At 47.1% G+C, this 23,483-nt stretch overlaps 1 protein-coding gene across 4 annotated transcripts in view; it reads left to right on the forward strand.

Moving 5' to 3' along the window:
• The window catches only part of REXO5 (RNA exonuclease 5), a 1,375,618-nt gene that overhangs the window by 1,079,554 nt on the left and 272,581 nt on the right, over nucleotides 1-23,483 (forward strand). The gene's annotated exons all lie outside the window — the stretch shown is intronic.

Below are 23,483 nucleotides of genomic sequence, written 5' to 3' on the forward strand. Positions count from 1 at the left end.
TATGGGATGGAGTTGGCCTACTCCATCTTTTGAGCAAGATGATATGACAGACATCTTGGACCAGAGTCCTCAGAAAGACTCAATTTTACCTTTCCACATGGTGCTACAGGAAAGTGTCTCCGCTAATTGGGAGACCCCTGGAAACTGAGGCTGCAGTAAATAAAAACTTTGCAAGGAAGTACAGACCATCCAGCAGTGACCCGGAATATCTCACCAAGCATCAAACGCCAGAAAGCTTGGTGGTTCAGGCGGCTACTTCTTTCAGGCAGTCAGCTTGCCCATCCATCCATTCTGACAGGGATGATAAGAGAGTGGATACCTTGGCGCGAAAATGTTCACGCGGGTAATATGGCTCTGAAATCAACTAATGTGACGTACACATTATCTAGATTTATATTTACCCTGTGGGACTGTGTTGCTATGGCGGCTGAACACATCCTGGAAGGTGAAGAAAGAGACGGCTTTCTGGCAATCTTAAAGGACGGTAAGGAGGCTGTGGGTGAATGTCTCCGTCAGGTTTGGATACTGCAGACAGCATCAGCAGATCCATGGCGGCTAGCACAGTGTTACGCAGATTTGCGTGTTTGACGAAGTCGGGGTTTGCACCAGTTGTGCAGGCAAGACTACTCAACATGCTCTTTGACAGCTCAAGGTTGTTTGGCAGCAAGGCGGATGAGAGTTTCTAAAGCTGCAGACCTCAAAGGCAGCGACTAAATCCCTTACCGCCGCCCTTCGAAAGCCTCAACAACCCTATTCGGGCTCATCTTCCTGGAGGGGTAAGTCCTTTCGTTTCTACTCCTCAATTGGAAGAGGAAGAGGACAAGCCGGTCAAAGAGGTCAGAGAAGATTCCCTCGTGGTGGACGAGGGAGGGGTGCTAAGTCAGCCCAAGCAGCAGCAACGTTACCTTCAGCCGCTGCTAAACCACTCTGAGGCCTTGACCCACAAGACACCAGTGGGAGGCAGACTTTCTCAGTATGTGAACGAATAGCGGGGCATTACTTCAGATGCTTGGGCATTGGAAACTGTGGCCCAAGGTTACTCCCTTACTTTTCAAAAGAGGCCTCAGGATCATTTTTTTTTTTAAACAATTTTATTGATTTCATTCAAATAACAAACCCAACTCAACATACAGTGGTTACATATCTTGCTTGTAAATACACATACATTTTACTTTTTGCCCACTGTTTTCCCCTTCCCACCCCCCTCCCAAGCCTACTGTCTCCCATTGTTAGTCTCCACCTCCTGCGGTGGGGGAGGCTTCTCCCACCACGTTTATTAGATAATCATCACTTGGTCCATCATACGTGGGCCCAATTAGCTCTGCTATTAGCTGTCACCAACCCTCTAGGGCTCCGGCTTCACCCTCTATGTCTCCTTTGCACGCTTCCTGCCATGCCACTGTTTCTGCCTCCGCCCACTTCTGCAAGTCCCTCCACCACGTCTCCACTTTGGGCTTGTGGCACGCTTTCCATCCCATTGAAATCCTTCTCTTCGCCAATACATATGCCAGATCTTTCAATTTGCTCACATGTTTAAGCTTCCGCGTTCTGGGGAACCCTCCCAAGAAACAAGCCCTCGCCGTATCGACCTTCATGCGGATTCCCTTGTCTTCCATTTTCTGTGCTATATCTCTCCAATATTTCGCTATCTGTGGACATGCCCAGAACATATGCACCATTCCTGCGTTTTCTTCATTGCATTTGGGACACACCTGGCTTCCAGCATTCTTAAATTTAGCTACCTTTAATGGCGTCAGATATTCTCTGTGCGTTATATACAACTGTATTTGTTGCAGCATAGCGTTTCTCGACACTTTCTTATGATACCCCTGAGCCCTTTCGCACATCCCGTCACTCATCACATCTCCTACTTCCTCCTCCCATGCCAGTCTAAGCTGCACCACTTCCTTGCCCACTTGAGTCGTCATCATCTCGTACACTCTAGACGTTTCATGCCCACCTTCTGCTATATCATATATCACATCTAGTGTGGTGTCCGGTTCCTCTGCAAGTTCCACTTCGGACCAGGTATCTTTAATTCGTTGCACCATCCTATGATATGTAATATATTGCCCAGTGCTCAATCTCGTTTGTTCCACCAGATCCTCAAATTCCAGTATTTTCCCCTCTTGCCACACATCCCCCAATGTTGCTATTCCCACCGGTATCCCAATACTTCCTAATCATTAACCTAAGTTGCTCTTCTGTTCCCATCATTGTAACCAGTGGGATTTGCGGAGAGCACAGGGCTGGCTTATCCATCAACCGGCACGCCCTCTGCCATATCCCCCACCCAAGACCCAACATCCCTGGGTAACCATATCATTTCTCTCAAAAAATATGGGGTGTAGTCTCCCTGATGCAACTTATGCTCTAAGGTGGACTCAGCAGAGAGCCATTTGGCTACATGTTGCAACTGGCTCGCTACATAATATACTTCCCAGTTGGTAATTTGATGCCTCCTTTCTCATGGGGGTTTTGGAGTTTCCATAGGGCTACCCTGTTCCTCATCCCGTACCATAGGAATTCCCTGCATATACTGTCTAATTTAGTAAAGAATTGCCGGGGTATGGAGTATAGGATGTTCACAAAGCAATCCAATAGTCTGGGGCGATGCCACCATCTTGAGCATCGCCCCCCCCCGTCCCATCATTGCTAAGGGGAGTTTTGCCCAGAACGTCATGCTGTTTTCCAGTTTCTGATCCGTTCTTTCTTTATTATGCCTATGTTCGGCTTCTACTGTATGATGTATATCTATCCCAAGATACCTAAAGGTTGTGGTCTCCCACGGTATCTGGAGAACCGGCAAATTCTCCGCCAAGAGCCCTCTATATCTGCCCAGCGGAAACACACAGGATTTACTTGGGTTCACGGCTATACCTGAGAGTTCAGCAAACCTATCTATCACTTCTAATACATACTGCAGATTGTCCTCTGGGTAGCGCAAATACAATAACATGTCGTCTGCGTATAGAGAAATTAAATGTGATGTTTCCCCAACAACAATGCCTATTTCGTCATATTGCTGTCTCAGATAAATCACCAGGGGTTCTAAAGCCAGAGTATATAACATGGGGGACCAGGGGCATCCCTGTCTGGTCCCCCTACCAAGTTGCCACCTTTCAGAAATCACAGGTCCTGTCTTCACTCTCACTAATGGCTCTCTATATAGAAGTTCTACCCAATGAAGATATCCTGGTCCCATACCATAGCTGGCTAGGGCCGCCTTCAGCCAGGGCCACTTGACCAAGTCAAATACCTTGATCCCATCCAGCGACACTATCGCCATTTCACTAGTGTTCCCTTCAGTATGTTCAATCACTCGATGGAGTCGCCTCAAATTGTTCGAAATATTCCTATTTGGGACATATCCTGTTTGATCAGGGTGGATTAATTTGGTTATTTCCCTTCAGTATGTTCAATCACTCGATGGAGTCGCCTCAAATTGTTCGAAATATTCCTATTCGGGACATATCCTGTTTGATCAGGGTGGATTAATTTGGTTATGACCTTTTTCAATCTGTTTGCCAACACCGCTGTTAAAATCTTACTATCTTGGTTTAACATCGATAGGGGTCTATAAGGAACCACAGTCACTCCCAGGTCTGCCGGGCTTGGGGAGTGGTATAATAACTGCTTTGCGCAGCGATTCCGGTAGTCTCCCAACTTCATATGCTTCGTTAAGCATTTCCAGCAGTGGGGGGAGAATCTCTGCTTTATATGTCTTATAAAATTCACCCAGGAGTCCGTCAGTTCCCAGGGTATTACACGTGGGCAGCTGCCTCACCACTTCTTCTAACTCTTCTAGAGTGATCGGGGCATCTAGAACCTCCCTCTCTTCTACACTAATTTGGGGTAGCCCAATATCTTCCAATATGTCTCTTATTTCCCGTCTCGTCTCCGTACAAGCGTCTATAGTAGTCTACAAATTCTTGGTTAACCCCCTCCTGCGTATCCACTACAACGCCATTATCTCTCACCATTGTTCTAATTGGGGGCCTAGGAGTCTCGTTTTTGTAAAGCCATGCCAGGAGGCTTCCTAGTTTGTCGCCTCCAGCATGTTGTCTTTCTATGTACTCTTTATAATTAAGGTTACATAATTTCTCCCAACATCCTGCACATTTCTGCTGTAGGCCCAGAGCCTTTTCTATATCTGCCTTAGTGTTACTGCCTCGTTCTAATACCCTCTCCAATTCCTTCTCAGAGTCCTGTAATTCGGTCAGAATCCCATTGTGCAATCCTTTAGACTTGGCTATAGCAACTCCTCTCACCACCACTTTAAAAGATTCCCAGAGTGTGCCCGCTGTCTTTACAGTGCCAGTATTTATCTCGAAATAACTTATTATTTCCTTCCGCATGTCCTCCCTAAATATGCTGTCTTTAAGAGCTTCTGCACGCAATCGCCATGTGGGTATCCTTCCCCTAGGGGGTCGGTATTGCCATGTTAGCAACATTGGCGAGTGGTCCGAGAGCACTCTAGCTTTGTATTCCGCCTGCGGTATTTCAGTCAGAAAATCCTGCGTGACAAATACATAGTCCAATCTTGTATGTAAGCCCAGTGGGGCCGCATAATGTGAATAGTGTCTATCCTGCAGATGGCATGTTCTCCATACATCTGTAAGCCCAAACTCCGCCAATAGAGCATGTAGTGCCTTTGCAGCCGGGGTGGGTCTAACTATTTTAGTATCTATGGTGGGGTTCAACACACAATTGAAGTCTTCCCCCCCACAATATGCCCCCCCCCCCCACGCTGCCACTGAGCTTACTATACAGGGTCCTAAAATACGCAGCTGTATCTTGGTTCGGAGCATAAGTATTCACAATGCAGATGTCTCTGTTTTCCACCATCCCTCTCATAATTACCATCCTGCCGTCCGCCTCTACCTGCAAGCTCAGCAACTGAAACGGAACATGCGGGGCCACCCATGTGATTACCCCTCTTGCATAGGCGGAGTATGTTGCCCCCACCATTGTCCCTCTCCATTTTTTCCGTATCACTTCTAGTTTGTCTTTCGTTAAATGAGTTTCTTGCAACAGGGCTATATCCACTTTCTGTCTGCGTAGGTACATCATTACCTTGTTCCACTTCAGATAACTATTGAGCCCCCTAATGTTCCAAGTGACTATCTTAAGGTCTCCCATGGTTCATTTTGTTTCCCGTGAGGTGTAGGCTTACCCCATAACTCTACCCCAACTATAACAAACCACAGCACACAACCCTTTCCCTCCCTCCTCCCCGCCCTACCCCAACCCCAACAGTTGCCCAGCTCCATCCCTGGATATCATGCTCCCCCGCGTTTGGGCCTACCCTGGTACCCCGGGCAAGACCCCAGCAGGGCGTCACCGCACTATCGGTAACCTAACTAAGCTATAAATGGGGTATGTACAGTTTGGTCCTGCAAGGCTCCTTGTTAAAGCCTAAATCGCAATATTCGCGGATCATTAATGTATCTCATACCGACAACACGATTCCGCTGGCTACTTTAGTGACTATATTCAAGTCGCATAGTATTAAGTTCTGAGACCCTCTGGTGCCCCTCTCATTCATTACTTATCCGCGTCACCTCCTTCTCCTGTCCGAACGTCCGACTCCTGGGGGCATCCCTGGGTGTCGAGCCATCCCATGGCTTCTTCTGGAGTTTCAAAAAAAAAGTTCTGTGCTTATGAAAAACCTTCAGTTTGGCCGAGTAGAGCAGCATATATTTATGGCCCGCTTCTCGCAATCTCCTTTTGACTGCCCCAAAGTTCATTCTGCTCCGCTGCACCGTCAAGGTATAATCCGGGTAAGCCGTTATAATTGCCGAACCTCTCTGTATTGTCCCACCTTTGCGGAAGTGTTCCAGGATCCTTTCACAAACCCTGTAATTAAGTATTTTAGCGATCAACGGCCTAGGTGGGCCTCCTGGCGGCGGTCTCCTCGTTAGGGCCCTGTGCGCCCTTTCCACTGCGAACCCCTGAGACAGCACTCCCCCAGTGATTTCTTGTAGCAACATTGTTTCAACAAAATCCGTGGGGTTATGGCCTTCCGCTCCTTCTGGTAGTCCAACAATATGGATATTATTTCTCCGGGCCCGCCCTTCTGCCTCCTCCACTCTGCTCTCCAGATTACCCACTCGCTGTACCAGGGCATGAAGCTCCGAACGGTTAGAAGCACAATCTGCCGTGTTAGGGCCCATCTCATTCTCAAGGTTCTCCGTGCGCTCTGCCAGAGACTGTACGTCTTGTCGTAGCAGATTCACATCCTCCTGCACTGCCCCGACCTGGAGCTCCAGTGCTGTTTTTAGTTCTGCCACTGCCAGTTCGAGCTTGGTCTCCCAAGCCGCTTTCAAATCGTCGATCGCTTCGAGGACCTCCTGATTCGTGCCTATGGTGGCACTGCTCCCAGCTTGGGCTTTGTCTTTGCTCCTGGCTTCTTCTGGGCCTGGTGGCGTCTTTGTATATTCCTCTAATGTGGGTTGCTTACTCTTCAGTCTTGGGGGTTTATTAGACATGGGGCTGTGCAAGAGTCGTGAATCAGCCCCTTCACCTGTGGTCCTCAGTCCCAGCGAGAGTGGGTTCTCACTGTCTTCAAAGGGCCGGTGGTATCTGCTAGTTTCTTCGATCGTCCAGGCTCCGTTCGGAGCACTCCACCAGCGTTTTTCCTTTTGCTTTCCTTCTCCGCGGCCACCCGGACTGGGCAATGTGATGGTTATTTCGTATCCCTAGCGATCTTCCTCTGCTGTTGTCGGACGGAGACAGCTCCTTCGTTTCAGGGGTGCGCCCCTCAGGATCTCTTTGTTCTCGTCCGCAGCCATTTTGGTGCCCTCTCCGCATCCAACTTCTCAGGACAAAGTAACGATGCGGCCGTTTCTGCGCTCTAAATTTGCAGTCAACCTGCTCATACTCTGCTCTGTATCTTCCCACGCCTGTACATACTTTTGGGCCACCACTGATCCAAAAAATATGCGTTTCTTGGTCAGATCAAGTTGTCGGATCACGGAGCTTGCAGGGTTTCCAGCCTATTCCATGGCTGCCAAGCCACACCCCCCAGGCCTCAGGATCATTCACCAGGAAACAACTCTGTCCAAATTCCAGATCCGCTCCTTGTGCAGGAAAGGTTTACCCTGCTTGAGAAAGGTGCAATAGAACATGTACCTGTAGCGGAGAGGAACAAGGGTTGGTACTCCCTGTATTTTCTAATCCCCAGAAAGGACAGAGGATTGAGACCCATATTGGACTTAAGAAACTTGAACAAGTTCCTCAGGAAGGACAAGTTCAAGATGGTTACCCTTTCTCAGATCCTTCAGTCTCTCCAGCTCCAAGACTAGTTTGTATCATTGGACCTTCAGGATGCTTACTTTCATGTGCCAATCCATCTCAAGCACAGAAAGTACCTGAGGTTAGCAGTTGTGTTCTCATTTTCAGTTTCGAGTTCTGCCATTCGGGCTGACCTCTGCCCCGAGGGTCTTCACCAAGTTGATGGCGGTGGTGGCAGCGAGTCTCAGGAGAGGGGGGATTCACGTCTACCCCTACCTGGACGATTGGCTGATTAGGGCTCTCTTACCCAAGCAAGCCCATGAACATCTCGGGGTAACCTGCCACTTGCTCCACAGACCGGGCTTCTCCCTCAATTACAAGAAGTCCCACATGATATCATCCCAAAGACTCCAATGTATTGGAGCAGTCCTGGATACTTCCTCTGGAAAATCCTCGGCATCCGAGGTGGGAGCTCAGCACAGTCTGCAGATGGTTACCAAATTCCAGAATGCTCAGCATCTTCCGGCCTTCAATTTTCTGAGGTTGAACGGTCTCATGGCATCCTGCATTTTCCTGGTGCCAGAGGCTTGCCTGAGAATGAGATCCCTCCAATGGGCTCTCAGGACTCAGTGGTCCCAGTTCTCAGGCAAAATGTCAGACCACCTGCAAGTTCCGGGCAGAGTTCCTCAGGACCTTCTGTGGTGGGCTTGCAAAGCCATTGTCAAGGGTGAATCTTTTTGGCAACCATGGCCAGAGATAACGGTAGTGACAGACACCTCACTCATGGGGTGGGGAGTCCACACCAACGATCTGACACAACGATCTGACAATCAACGATCTTTGGTCTCCAACGGAGTCCAAACTATATATCAACCTTTTGGAGCTGAGGGCGGTCAGACTAGCGCTGAAAGCCTTCCTGCCTTCTCTACGGGGAAAGAATGCCCTGATAATGACGGACAACATGGTAGCCATGTGCTACCTCAACAAGAGAGGAGGTGTAGTGTCACTGCCACTATGCAGAGAGGCTATGCAGCTCTGGTTCTGGTCAATAAAAGAAGGAATCTCTGTCGGCAGTTTACCTAGCCGAAGAGCAGAACACGGCGGCGAATGCTCTGAGCAGGCAGAGCACAGTCTCCTACGAGGAGTAACTAGCTCAGGAAGTCCTTCAAGAGATCTTCACACTTTGGGGAACCCCTCAAGTGGATCTGTTCGCGACCAGTGTCAACCATAAGTGTGAACAGTACTGCTCCAGGGAATTTCCCCCAAGAGGAGCTCTAGGAGATGCGTTAGTAGTGGACTGGGATTTTCCACTCTTGTATGCAGTCCCCGTTATTCCTCATGTGATCAGGAGGTTGAGCCGGCAAAGAGCATGTTTAACTCTGTGTTCCAATTGTAACAATAAACTTCGTCCTCCTTGGTTTAAACTGAAAAACGTTGGTGGCACAAGCTTTGATGCTTGTGCACCTAGGTTGTGGTATTCCCTTTAATTTAATATGTGTGCCATCTCATGCTGCCTCAGCTTTAAGAGGGCCATAAAAACCCACTTCTTTAACTCCAAGGATTAATATTCCTCGTTCCCATATGACTTCCTGATTCTGGATTCTGGCCCTCCTCTAACTTTGGACTGTTTGTCTTCTATGTGCACACTGAAGCCCAGGGCCGTGTTGCATGTTAAAATTAATAAATAATAATATTCTCCCAAAAGTACTGAAAAGAGGAAGATTGAAGAAGTGAATCAAACTACTCCTTTTTCAAGTCTAGACAGTACTGAGAAGAGGTGGCACCAAGGAGGAATGAAGAATACTCCATTGATAGAAAAGGAGGACTATGGCACTTGCTGGGGTGGACCCAGCTACAGGACATGAAAACCAAGAAGGGAACTCAATGAAGGAAGAATCCGGCGTGAAGCCTGTGAGCCCTGGGAGTTTCAAACCTGGTAACGAGAAAGTTGAGCAGAAGAAGCTGGTCCTTGGGTGTGAGGACTCTTGGAGTGGTTGGCGGAGCACTCTGTATTAAGACTGGTCCCGGCCTACGCAGAAGCTGTAGAGAGGCAGACAGTGGCTCAACTATGCCGATACGGGCAGGCCAAGAAACCTGCAGAGCCAACACAGTGCAGCAGGAAGCGTAGAGAGAGAGAGACACGAAAAGCGTTCCAGAAGAGCGAGCAAGGCCAAGACCCCGGCAAGAACTGGTGACGTCACCCCACCAGAAAGTAAGTAACAGAATTGACAAGAGACCCGGTAGGGGGTTTGGGAAAGAGTGAAGAGTGCTTCAGGAGCAATCTACCTCATCACAGTAATTGCGAAGAAGATACCAAGAGTGAAGAATGTCTTGGGAGTAATCTCCCTCGTCACAGTAGTTATTAGAAAGATACCAAGAGTGAAGAATGTCTTCGGAGTAATCTCCATTGTCACAGTAATTGCAGCAAAGATACTGAGAGTATCGGGGCCTCAAGAGTAATCTCACTCATCACAATAACTGCAAGAACGATATCAAGGATAAAGATTGCTACGGGAGTAGTCTCTCTCACCAGAGGATTTGTGGAAACCATAGAAAAAGCCAAGGACATTACGGGAGTGATCTCCCTTGTTGCAATAGACAAGAAGAAGAGAAGGGATAGTCCAGGAATATATAGACTTAGAGGAAGAATAATTGTTGGACATTTAACCAACCCCAAGGAAGTCCCTGGGAGGAATTACAAGAGAAGGGATACAAGATGTGAAAATAAATAACTGCACAGTGATTATTGAGAGACTATTTAGAGCAAAAGACTAATTTATTTTGAACCGTGCAAACGTCCTGAAGCTTCTGCACTATATACCTCCATTCAGGAACATCGAATCTGACAATATAAAAATCGGCCAATTTGTGGAAGAATCTAGGCTTCACTGGGTAGTCCTGCACCTAAACTCTGTTGATAAGGAAATTGCTCCTAAAATCTGCAACAGATATTCTACCTTTGGGGTATGATTTGGCAGAAGTCCCACCAAAAATAACCCTGCAGCGAATAACCCAGAGTGGTGCAAAAGAAGGTGGAAGGAGGAGTTTGAGCACTCTGCACGGGAAGATTAGATGAGTAAAGATGCAAGAAACCATGTGAACCATGAGGCGATAAGGGCGAGTGATTTAAAATAGCCCGCCAAGAAGCAATTGGTTCTATGATAAAAATAGCATACTACTCCCGGAAGCAGGAAATAACCATATTGGAGGAGTCAAGATCGATTATTACGAGGAAAGAAGGGGGGAAAGGAATGGCTCTGGCTTTTGAAAAATCTGTCATATATTGACAGCAAATAATGGTCAACACAACAGCAGTGGAGCTCTCTTTGGCTGGGTACTTGGAACACCAGAGGTTTTGTGCACCTATTTATGGGGGTAATGAGAGGCTTGGTACATCATTTATTTAAACACAGCGGAGAGAGGTAATAGTGGGTGTCGCCACTCTGGACTGATGACCCTGGTTACAAATGGCTGTGGGTTAACGGTGGTGTGAGGAGAATCCCAACCTATACAAACAAGTACTAACAGTTGAATGGAGAGATCAAAAAATCATGAATTTATATTGTAATCCGAATCGGATCATCAAAGAAGAGTTTTTCATTGACCAAATTTTACTCTTAATAGATGAGGCATATGAGAAAAGTCCATGCTCGCAAATGATAATATGAAGGCATCGGAATTCAACTATTTCAATGAATTGGGCAAACATGTGGCCAATCATGACTTGTCTAGAAGAGTGCCAGTATGGCGGAAAGAACTATCGGACCGGGGGATTATAATGCTGAATGGACAAATAAAAGGTGACATCCCGGCAAAGATGACCTGGTCAAGAGGGACACAGAAATCATGTCTAGATTATATATTTGTTCCTGCAAATATGCTTGACCAAGTGGGGGATTTTGTAGTGATGCAGAGTGGCAAGAGCGATCATCAGTTGGTGGACTTTACTTACGAGATAAACTTAAGAACCTCCTGGTTAAGTTCGAGATAGAAGATTTATATCTCACAAGGGAGAAAATGGCTGAAAATAGCCCCTAGAGAGGTAGGGGAGTTATTAAAAAACAAAACGGCTGGATGGAGAACCTCCCTCACACTTTGGATTACGCTTGGGATTTAGGAGACTTCTGGGAAATGAAGCAGGGGAGACTAAAAAAACTTTATAAAACCAAAGCACTTCTATGACTAAGAAGTAGTGGATTTGAAAAAAAAATATCGTGCAGATATGAGGAAGCTAGAAAAGCTACCAATGACACAAAGGATATTAGCGAAAAAGAAAAGGAAACAAAACTATAGAAATGCCCTGATTGCATTGAGAGCGCAACATTACCAGTCGGATGCAGAGTGCATGTTAAGAGCAATTGGTGGCCAGAACACACAGAATTTATGGGAGATGTTGAATAACCAAACCATCCAGACAGCTTTGCTTACCTCATCGGTTACGGAGAGTGCATGGGCAATCCACTTTGCAGATTTATTCGTAAAAAAAGACCAAGGTAGGAGGACATAGATCAAACTCCAAGGAAAGAGTGGCCAATAGCTGTGGACACAGAAGAGATCCTGGGAATCCTCTGAATAGGTCGAGGGCGGCGGGACCAGATGGCATCTCGAATGATGTATTAAAGGCCAACCCACAGGAGTGGGCGATGTTTTGTAATTTGCGATTCCGGTGCATTATGATGATAAAAGAAGTTCCTCTGTCCTGGAAAACAGCATTGATTATACCAATATACAAAAGGGGAGTAGAACTGACCCTTGCAATTATCGACCGATTGCGCTTATAGATTCAATGGACAAGGTATTTGCTTCTTTCCTCTTGGACCATTTAATGGAATGGGCAAAAAAGAGCAATAGGATAGACCCGAGACAAACTGGGTTTGTCAAGGGAGTGGGAACAGGCCTTAACCTGCTCCTACTCAACCTATTTAAAATTGGAGCCATGAAACCAAAGACAAAACTCTATGCAGCTTTTATCGACCTCAAGCAGGCCTTGGATAGCATAGACAGAGCACATCTATGGAAAAAACGAATTGCTTGGGGTTTCCCTATGGACCTGGTAAATGTGATTGGCTCCCTCTACTCAGACACTTCAATCCAGGTGAGAGATTCATAGCAAGGGACGTTCTCCGGGAGAATCAATACTTGCTGTGGCTTAAAACAGGGATTCCCCATGTCCCTGGCACTATACAATCTATTTATATCAGACATGAATATGTCCCAGAGAGACATTAAAGCCTTTCCACCTAGGATCGACGACCAGCAAGTGCAATGGGTGATATATGTGGACAATTTAGTTGTCCTGGATCAGACCCCCATTGGTCTGCAAAGAAGATTAGCAGCCCTGTAGGTCTATATGGAGGATAACCTCCTCAAGATAAACGCAGAAAAAAACAAAAGTGATGTGCTTTGGATGGTCCGCCGGGAGAGGAGAAAAAAAACAAATACTTTTTAGATGGTACGTGGAAAAGACTATGGTAGAGCGGGTCCCGTCAATGAGATATTTAGGGGTAATGTGAAAGGAAGCATTACATGAATGGCAGGAGGGGCTAAGGGCGAAAAAAAAGTCTAGCGACGCAAGCAACCTGCCTTCACAGGAAATATGGAAAGTTCACCACGAAACCTCTGATAATCTTCTACAAGCAGAAAGTCATGCCCATTCTAACATATGGAGCGGAATCTTAACACTGATGTGGGAGATCTGGACTCTACTAGAAGCCCTCTTCTGGCAGCAGGTTCTACACGTATCATCTACCTTGCCAATAGCCCTAATAAGATACGAGCTAGCACTTCAATGATTGGTGTTATGGAAGTCCCTCAGCCTTTACTGCAAATGCATATTGGAAGATGTATCATTACCTTTCAGGATTCAGGTGGAAAAATTATCTAAATATGCATAAGGGGTCTCTTGGGGAATGGAAGGGCAGTTAACTAGCATGGCACAGTGAGCTAGACATCTCAATAGAGATGCTAACAGGTAACCCAGAGGGGGCAAAGAAGAAAGTGTTTCTCCAGTATTGGATTGACACTCGGGGGGGGGGGGGGGGGAGAGAGAATGGGGGGGAAGCAGGGGGGAAGAGCGAGATATAAAATGGCTCTTGATCTGGTTCATGATTGCCGGGTGATCAACCAACTATCACTTTATCTGAGTAAATTCCCATGCCCAAAAGTGAGGGACCTATTCATGAGACTACGACTGAATACATTACCGACCAGCGAAATCTTGGCCATGAGAAGACAACTGGACCACAAAGAGGCATACTGCATGTTAGGGAGAATTCTCTGTTTAGGCTGAATTTCCCTACCTAGTGAGTCCCCCAGCAGCTTTGCTGGATTTCTGGGGTTTAATTTTTTTCTCCTGCCAAGAGTGAGACTCTTTTACCCTCACTCTTGGACATGTTGAAGTGTGTTTTCTTGGTTAAACCTTGTGTTGAATGGGCTATGGGGTCTTTTACTCCATAGGGCCTCATGTATTTTTGTGATGTGGGTCACACAGCACCCTCTGTGCCGTGACCCAGGGGTGTCCTAGGGACTCCCCAACATAGACTCCATACCCTGGGACTGACTACTGTCTCCCAGGGCATGTAAAGTCACCAAAGACTTTGCTAGTCTTGAATCCTGAACAGAACCAGTACCAACCATCATATTGTGGACGTACTGGCTGGGGCAATTCGATTGCCCCAGGGTCTGTTAGTCGAGGGGGCACGTCTCCGTCCCCCCTGATCGAGTTTTGGCTGGTGGCAGTGGAAACTACTTTTTATATTCGACCGCGAATATTTCCCTATGGGATTTCCCATTGTTTTAGGCTAACACATTTAATTATTTATTTACGGTAGCCTTAAACATACCGCCGGTTTATATATTTATTTTTATAACTCCGGTTGGGACTTTTTGCCAAAACTTGATTCTAAAATGGCGTTGGTGTTCGCCTCTGTAACTCTGACCCAAAGTGGAGCCCTTTGTTCCACTTTTGGCGGGCTTCTCCACAGAAGCCCTCCAAAGTGGTGCCACTCTGTCTGGGGTACTTAGGAGGGGTGGAGGGGGATTTAGGCACCCTGGACTGAGTTACCTTGGTAACTCAAGTCGCACTCCGTCCTGATTGGCCCAAGTGGTGAGCCGCCCGGCTCACCACTTAGCATGTTTGAGTGACAGCTAGGCTGGGTGAATGGGGGCTTGCTGCATAAAAGCAGGGCTTTGGGGACTGGGACTTCAGAAGTCGCCACAGGACCAAGAATCCGACGAGGGAAGAGCTGAGCCGACCTGCTTCGACGACACCACCCGGTGGAGCCCTGCTGAACCGTCTCACCACTTTTTCCCGACGACCGAGGAGAACTCTTAACGGAGTGGCTCCTTCCCTTGACTGGTGGGGACAACCAGTTTTCGCCTTCTTTCCGTTCTTTTGAGGTATCTCGTGGCCGCCTTGCCTGTGCCAAGCACCCCGGCATCCGGAATACCACACTTTACCCCCATACCGCGAAAGTCGGTACCAACCCTTTAACCGGAGGACTCCGCGGCTGGTTTCTTCCCGGGCAGTGCTACGACCTTTCTCTTCTGCTCTTCAGCGAGATATTCTTCTCCCCTGACCGACGTCGAGCCTTGCTGTCACTGCCTGGAACAACTGCCCCCGCTGGAGGATCCTTTCCGCTTAAGGTACTGTGTTCCGCCTGGCTTCCCTTGCTACCGACTGTACGGGGTAGATTTAGTCCCCGGCTTTCGAACCTGGGAGTGCCTGGGACACTTTGGCTAAACTTTCTGAGCCACTCTAAACTCTTTTTGACTCTTTGCAAGACTTTGAATCTCTAACTAACAGTGTGATCTTGGGCACATTTTCGCTCCGGCTACTCTAAGAGTGGGCCCTGCCTAGTGACTTTTGCTCACCTGTGACTTTATTCTTCTTTAAGCCTATTGCAAGTGTTCTGGACCTTAGAGTGGTGTGTCTAACCTATTTCTGCTTTTTCTCTCCCTTTCTTGGAAACTACTAGAGTGTCATCTAACGTTAAGCACTCACCTCTGTTTTAATTAAGTGGTGTTAACCTAGAGTTGTCTAGATAGGAGAAAGGATTGAATCTACTTTCATTATAACTGTGTTGAAGTGTTTTTACCATATTCGTTGCTAGAGTGTTTTTACTTATGTGTGTTTTTAAATAAATAACTATATTCTTTTGAAACCAAGCTCTGGTCGGTGTTTGCTTGTGCTATTGTGTTTTGGTACATATTGTGTATACTTTGCATACTGCCTAACTCTTCTTGAGAGAAGTCTGACTGCTCAGCCACAGCTACCAGGTAAATCTGGGTGGTACAGACTGCTACCAAAGGGGTTTACTGCTATACCTGTAGTCTTAAATCTTTTGCAGTGTTCCCCAAGGGAACTGCACAGGTTTCTGCCTAACACTGGTGTACAGCGGTGGGATTTGTATTGAGTATACATTTTATGGTGCTTTAGATACCTTAGTGCAACTAACCACAAAGCTTAGCACTGAAAAAGTAAAACCTCTAACATGTCAGTTATAGAAAGCTATAGTCAAGAGTCCCTTGCAGCCAAAACTGCTGATTGTTTAAGAGTGCTCTGTAAACATAAGGATCTCCTGACTAAGGGCAAGAAAATGGAGCTGATTGAAAGATTGTTAGCTAACCAAAGTCTGGGTGATGGTTCAGAGGAGCCTACCACTCCAGCAACTGTAGATGACAGTATTGAAGTTAACATGGAGCAAAATGTTGATGTTTCTGAGGAAGAGTCAGAAGAGGAGGGTGAGGCTGTTGTAACTGTCCCCCCTAGGCCTCTGCCTGCTCTACCTGCTGTGCCTACTGGACCTTTACCAGGTCCCACATTTAGTCCTCAGTACTTTGAACTGGAGAAAATGAAGCTAGAATTGGAGTATAAGAAACTTAATGCTCAAACTGACAAAGAACTAAGGCTAAGGGAAATGGAGCTCAAGTATGACTTAGAAATGAAGAAATTATCTGTTGAGAATGTTTCTCTCTCTGGCTCCTCTAGAAGTTCCAGTCCTAAAAGACCCCGGATGCCTAAAGAATTGGTTGGTATGTATGAGCCTAAGTTGGATGTGTTGGATTGGTTGTCTCTGTTTGAATATAATCATGGGCTCCAGAACATCACAGGAAATGACTTACTCACCTGGTTGTTCTCTAGGCTTCCCCCTGTTGCAACTGATGTGGTAATGGAGATGGGGGAGGAGGATAGGAAGGACTATGAATGTGTGAAACTAGCTTTGATAGCTAGGTTTGGGAAAACCCCTTCCCAGTATCTTAAGAGGTTTAGGAACCTCAAAAAGCATGATGGTACCCCTTGGGCTACCTGGGTGAGTGAATGTTTGAAAAACTTAGAGGGATGGATTAAGGGTTACAAGGTGAACACTTATGAAGGTATGAAGAATTTGTTTATGTTGGAGACTATTTATGATGCCTGCTCTCCTGAGCTCAGGCAACACTTGGCTGATTCCAAGGAATTGGATTCCCGGAAACTAGCTAAGGCTGCTGACTTGTGGGTTGCCAACAGGGCCACTCACAAGGATTCTGGGGTAACTCAGAAGAAGGATGGGGAGAAACAGTCTAAAAAGGACTCCAAAGAGAATTCTAATAATTCCTATCCCAAAGAGGGCCCCAAACCACAAAATAACCAGGGTAAGCCACATGGGAAACCTAGTCAGGCTACTGTACCTTCTGGCCACAAGCCAGAAGGAGGTCAGAACAAGCCACCCTTCCAGAGAGCATTTGGACAATGCTATGTCTGTCAGGGTACTGACCATATCAAAGGAGATCCCAAGTGCAAGGGTAAACCTGCAGGGATCAGCACAGTCTCCTTAGCCTTCACTCCTGAGGATGAAGTACAGATGGCTAGTGCCCACTTTGAACTCTTTGCTGAAGAACCCTTGGGTCTTCAAGCAACTGTAAACTTAGAGCCTATGGGTCTGGTTAGTCCCCAGAATAGGGTTGTGTATAACTCCCTACCTGTTAACTCTAAGGTGTATTATGTGGACAGTGTTCTTGTCAATGGCCAGGATACTCCTGCCAGGAGAGACACTGGGGCCAGCAGAACAGTAGTGGATGCAAGCTTCTTTCAACCTGAGGATGTGGCCAAAGCACCCAAAGGTCCCACTAAGATGTCTGGAGGCCCTGTCCAAATGGTTCCTATCCTACCAGCCCTCATTCAGTGTAACAACATGACCGTGAGGATCCCTGTCAGTGTTCAGACTGAGGTACCTGGGAAGGTCCTGTTGGGGAATGACCTAAGAACTCTAGGAGTAGTGTCACATACCCCCAGGCCTCCCAGTATGGAGAAGCAGAACTTAACCAAATTGGCTAGACAGGCTACCTTGAAGGACCCTTCTAAGCCTGTGGGACCCTCTACTGAGAACCCCACTACAAGCCCTGGTGTTAGTAAGTTGACCTCTAACCCAGGCACATTTCAGGATAGTATGCTAGGAACATGGGCGCCCCAACCAAGCTCCATCATTGTTCCCCTAGTCTCAGAGTCTCTGACTCCCCCTGCTTCTGAGGAAGAGGTGGATAGACCAACTAGGCCCCTATCTGGACCTGAGAGAACTGGTAATTCTCAGTGCTGGTGGAAAACCAGAAAAGAAAAGTCTAAGGCCAAAAACCTTCAGACTGTGGGACCTTCTACTGAAGACCCCAACTCAAATCCTAATATTAGGGGGGAAACTCCTAAAATAGGTAAGGGTAGATCTAAGAGGAAGGGGAAACAGGTACATTGCCTAACCCCAACCCCTCCAACCAAGAGGCCTAAGACCCAACCTGCTCCCACAAGAGAGGTGGTGAGGAACCTTGGAGGCCCCTCTAGATCTAAGGGAATCCTTTATAAGGACCCCTTGAAAAAGCCTAACATAGGTTCAGAAGTTGTACCAACTTCTGAGGGACTGGTCAACCAGATCCCCTATAACAAAAAGACTGATGTTCCTCAAAGGGTCTGTAGGTCCGTTAGCTTGCAAAAGAAAACCTTTGAGTTCTCCATTGAACATAGGTCAAGGTGTCACCATCAAAATGCTGATGGACTCTCTAGGATGTATATCATCGACTAGAGGTATGAGGTTCATCCAGGAGTGGATTAAATCCTCCTGTCCCTTAGTCTGGGGGGGGCGAGTGTTAGGGAGAATTCTCTGTTTAGGCTGAATTTCCCTACCTAGTGAGTCCCCCAGCAGCTTTGCTGGATTTCTGGGGTTTAATTTTTTTCTCCTGCCAAGAGTGAGACTCTTTTACCCTCACTCTTGGACATGTTGAAGTGTGTTTTCTTGGTTAAACCTTGTGTTGAATGGGCTATGGGGTCTTTTACTCCATAGGGCCTCATGTATTTTTGTGATGTGGGTCACACAGCACCCTCTGTGCCGTGACCCAGGGGTGTCCTAGGGACTCCCCAACATAGACTCCATACCCTGGGACTGACTACTGTCTCCCAGGGCATGTAAAGTCACCAAAGACTTTGCTAGTCTTGAATCCTGAACAGAACCAGTACCAACCATCATATTGTGGACGTACTGGCTGGGGCAATTCGATTGCCCCAGGGTCTGTTAGTCGAGGGGGCACGTCTCCGTCCCCCCTGATCGAGTTTTGGCTGGTGGCAGTGGAAACTACTTTTTATATTCGACCGCGAATATTTCCCTATGGGATTTCCCATTGTTTTAGGCTAACACATTTAATTATTTATTTACGGTAGCCTTAAACATACCGCCGGTTTATATATTTATTTTTATAACTCCGGTTGGGACTTTTTGCCAAAACTTGATTCTAAAATGGCGTTGGTGTTCGCCTCTGTAACTCTGACCCAAAGTGGAGCCCTTTGTTCCACTTTTGGCGGGCTTCTCCACAGAAGCCCTCCAAAGTGGTGCCACTCTGTCTGGGGTACTTAGGAGGGGTGGAGGGGGATTTAGGCACCCTGGACTGAGTTACCTTGGTAACTCAAGTCGCACTCCGTCCTGATTGGCCCAAGTGGTGAGCCGCCCGGCTCACCACTTAGCATGTTTGAGTGACAGCTAGGCTGGGTGAATGGGGGCTTGCTGCATAAAAGCAGGGCTTTGGGGACTGGGACTTCAGAAGTCGCCACAGGACCAAGAATCCGACGAGGGAAGAGCTGAGCCGACCTGCTTCGACGACACCACCCGGTGGAGCCCTGCTGAACCGTCTCACCACTTTTTCCCGACGACCGAGGAGAACTCTTAACGGAGTGGCTCCTTCCCTTGACTGGTGGGGACAACCAGTTTTCGCCTTCTTTCCGTTCTTTTGAGGTATCTCGTGGCCGCCTTGCCTGTGCCAAGCACCCCGGCATCCGGAATACCACACTTTACCCCCATACCGCGAAAGTCGGTACCAACCCTTTAACCGGAGGACTCCGCGGCTGGTTTCTTCCCGGGCAGTGCTACGACCTTTCTCTTCTGCTCTTCAGCGAGATATTCTTCTCCCCTGACCGACGTCGAGCCTTGCTGTCACTGCCTGGAACAACTGCCCCCGCTGGAGGATCCTTTCCGCTTAAGGTACTGTGTTCCGCCTGGCTTCCCTTGCTACCGACTGTACGGGGTAGATTTAGTCCCCGGCTTTCGAACCTGGGAGTGCCTGGGACACTTTGGCTAAACTTTCTGAGCCACTCTAAACTCTTTTTGACTCTTTGCAAGACTTTGAATCTCTAACTAACAGTGTGATCTTGGGCACATTTTCGCTCCGGCTACTCTAAGAGTGGGCCCTGCCTAGTGACTTTTGCTCACCTGTGACTTTATTCTTCTTTAAGCCTATTGCAAGTGTTCTGGACCTTAGAGTGGTGTGTCTAACCTATTTCTGCTTTTTCTCTCCCTTTCTTGGAAACTACTAGAGTGTCATCTAACGTTAAGCACTCACCTCTGTTTTAATTAAGTGGTGTTAACCTAGAGTTGTCTAGATAGGAGAAAGGATTGAATCTACTTTCATTATAACTGTGTTGAAGTGTTTTTACCATATTCGTTGCTAGAGTGTTTTTACTTATGTGTGTTTTTAAATAAATAACTATATTCTTTTGAAACCAAGCTCTGGTCGGTGTTTGCTTGTGCTATTGTGTTTTGGTACATATTGTGTATACTTTGCATACTGCCTAACTCTTCTTGAGAGAAGTCTGACTGCTCAGCCACAGCTACCAGGTAAATCTGGGTGGTACAGACTGCTACCAAAGGGGTTTACTGCTATACCTGTAGTCTTAAATCTTTTGCAGTGTTCCCCAAGGGAACTGCACAGGTTTCTGCCTAACACTGCAGATTTTGTAAAAATGAAAACCAGGTTCAATCATGTAAATACCTATTCATAGAATGTCCCTCATTGGACTTTATAAGATTTAACTATAGGGGGGATAAGAAACATGACCTGCCCAATTTAACAAAACAAGAATGGTGGAATATGTTCCTCATAGGAGAATAGAACTCGCCAATCTTTACAGTTATGAAATTTGTAAGACAGATCTTAAAGATGGCCTGAAGGATGGAAGAGGGAGGGAATAAAGGTGCTGGATAAGACTTTCCTTTTTAGACTGGTTTGTAAGGTGGGAGGCCTTTGCCTGTTTCTTTTGTATTATTTCATTCCCTTTGTGGATAAGAGAAGACATTTTAAATGTCAAGATGAAATGGAAATAATATGTTTATGAAAAGTTTGTAATAAACTAAATCATACAATAAAAACAAAATTAAAAAATCAGCGGCAGTCGCCCAGCTAATGACATCGGTAGTTTGGACCATAGCTCCATTTTTGCATGTGCGTATTTAGCCCCAGACACAAAATTGTCTGTCATAAATGGGTCTCTGTCCCTGCAAATGATGACGCCCAGGTATTTGAATCGATCAGGCGACCACTGTAAGGGGAAAGCTTCTCGAGGGTGGGGTGTACTGTCCATTAGGGGAACGCCTCTGGCTTGTCATAGTTCACTGTGACTCCGGAGTATTGGCCAACCCTGGTGGCATCCTCCATGATGGGTCTAAGTTGACATGGGGGTCCCATATATATAAAAGCACATCATCTGCATATAATTAGATGATCTCAGGTCGGCCCACTCTGCGGATCCCCGGTTCCCATGGCAATGTCATATCAGGTCCGCCATTGGCTAAATTGCCAGGGCAAAAAGTATAGACGATAATGGGCAGCCTTGGTGCGTTTCTCTGCCCAGTGTGAGCGGCCTAGTGTGTATACCGCTGACCACTGGCGTAACAGGGGCCCCCGCAGCCCCCGCGGTGCGGGGGGGCCCGCGGTGTGGGGGCCCCACCAGCACATGGCTGGGAGGGGGCCCCAGTAAAAAAAAAAAAAAATTTCTAAAAAAAAAAAGTTTCTTTTGAAATTCACTCTGCATTCATAAAGAACATTTCTGTAACAGAAATAATTTCTTTATGAAGGCAGAGTGACTACAAAAAGAAACTTTCTTTTTGAAGTCTGAGGGCCCCCGTACCCCATGACATGAAAGACCCTAGGCTGGAGGCCTCCATGTCATGGGGTGGGGGTGGGGAACCCTATGCCTTCAAAAAGAAATTGTTTGTTTTTGAAGCCACTCAGCCATCATAAAGAAATTATTTTGATTATGGTTCGGTCCTTAACTGAAATAATTTCTTAATGAAGTTATAGTGACTTAAAAAAGAAACAATGGGGCTCATTCTGACCATGCCGGTCCGGAAACAACGGTGCTGGTAAGCTTACAGGCACTGTTGTTTTCGGACCGGCATATTACAGGTCTGCCTGGTGGGGCTGCCGTGCCCGACAGGTCTGACCCTGCCAGGCACAGCAGCCACGGTAGGCAGACCTGTCACGGAAGCACCGGCACCGTTAACAATGGTGCAGGTGCTTCTGTGTCCCCAATCCCGTGGAGTCTGGGGTTTAACGAAATTACCGGCACCTGATTTCCCAGCCGCCGGACTTGAAATAGCACGGTGGCACCGGGAAGTCAGGCCATAGTAATTTTTTATGGGTCTGGCGGCAACCCGCCGGTAGCACCGGCACGGTTACCGCTGGACCCGTAATGAGCCCCAATTTCTTTTTTAAGTAATAGGGCCCCCCCTCAACTCCATGAGGTGTGCGTGTATGAGTCTATGGTGAAAGGGTGCACACTCAAATGTATAGCCGGCTGCCTGTGTGTGTATGGTGAAAGGGTGCACACATAAATGTATAGGTGGCTACCTGTGTGAGTGTATGGTGAAAGGGTGCACACTTAAATGTGTGGATGACTGGGTGTGTATAAGGTGAATGGTGTGTGTGCTTGTGTACAGGGGCACAAGAAAACCTTCATTTCGGGGGGGCTAACCCTTCAAATGTTGGGAGAGGCGCTAACTTCACATGCGGTGGGGAGGGGGAAACTTATTTGTGTGGGCGCCTCCAAATTATTTACGCATTTTAATGAGACTATTCTAGTGCAGATTCAATGTTACAAGCAGTTAACTCTCTCCTATAAGTCTCCTGTTCCCTCTCTACCCTTCCAATCACTCCCCTGGCATGCAAGTACTAAACCCACATCACGATTTCAATCGCCTAAACAATGTGGAATTTGAATGCAGGTACTAACAGTGAAATGCTTTACGTTGGTAATTGCTGGGTTCTTGTTAACAGCAAAAACCAGGTCCTGTTTAAAATCTGTGTCCTGTTCGGTCTGGCAACTGCTCTAAAGGTTAGCCAAGTTGAGTCAATATAGCCCAAAATGTCAGGGGGGGTAGTGCTGAAGCCCAGTCAACTCAATGGTGTTGCGCTACTTCTTGTGTTTAATGCCTTGCTTACTCCTAGCCCTATTCTTCCTCGTCCCAGTACTTATATACGAGGCAGTACGTGTGTTTGAGGCACTCTGCCTCATACAAAAGTACTGGGAAGAGGTAGAGGTACATGGAGGAAATGCCTGATTTAGCTACCTGTAATCTTCATCACTCCTAGTCCCACTGTTCCTCATCCCAGTACTTACCTATGAGGCAAGGAGCCTCATACGAAAGCTCTGGGACAAGGAAGAGGGACGCAGAGGTAATTCTGGGCCAAGGAGCTGATTGTGGAGGTTGGGGTGGTGGGTGGGAGGGAGAGTGGATGTGTGGGGGGGCAGGATTGTGTGATAAATCATAATGCTTGTCCATGTCCAGGCTAAGCAGGCATGATATGTGGTATTAGTGGCTAGAGAGGCATTTTGATTTAGCCAGTCTAGTCATTTTTCAGTTTGGTATGACTTTCTTTTAACTGGACATTTCTGATAAAGTAGTCCTGCTAACTTTAATTACCTGGCTAGATTGGCATTTGGGTGCTGCCAGTCTAGC

This window comes from Ambystoma mexicanum, chromosome 2q (assembly GCF_040938575.1).
Source record: "Ambystoma mexicanum isolate Mex_15411 chromosome 2q, UKY_AmexF1_1, whole genome shotgun sequence".
Classification (NCBI taxonomy): Eukaryota; Metazoa; Chordata; class Amphibia; order Caudata; family Ambystomatidae; genus Ambystoma; species Ambystoma mexicanum.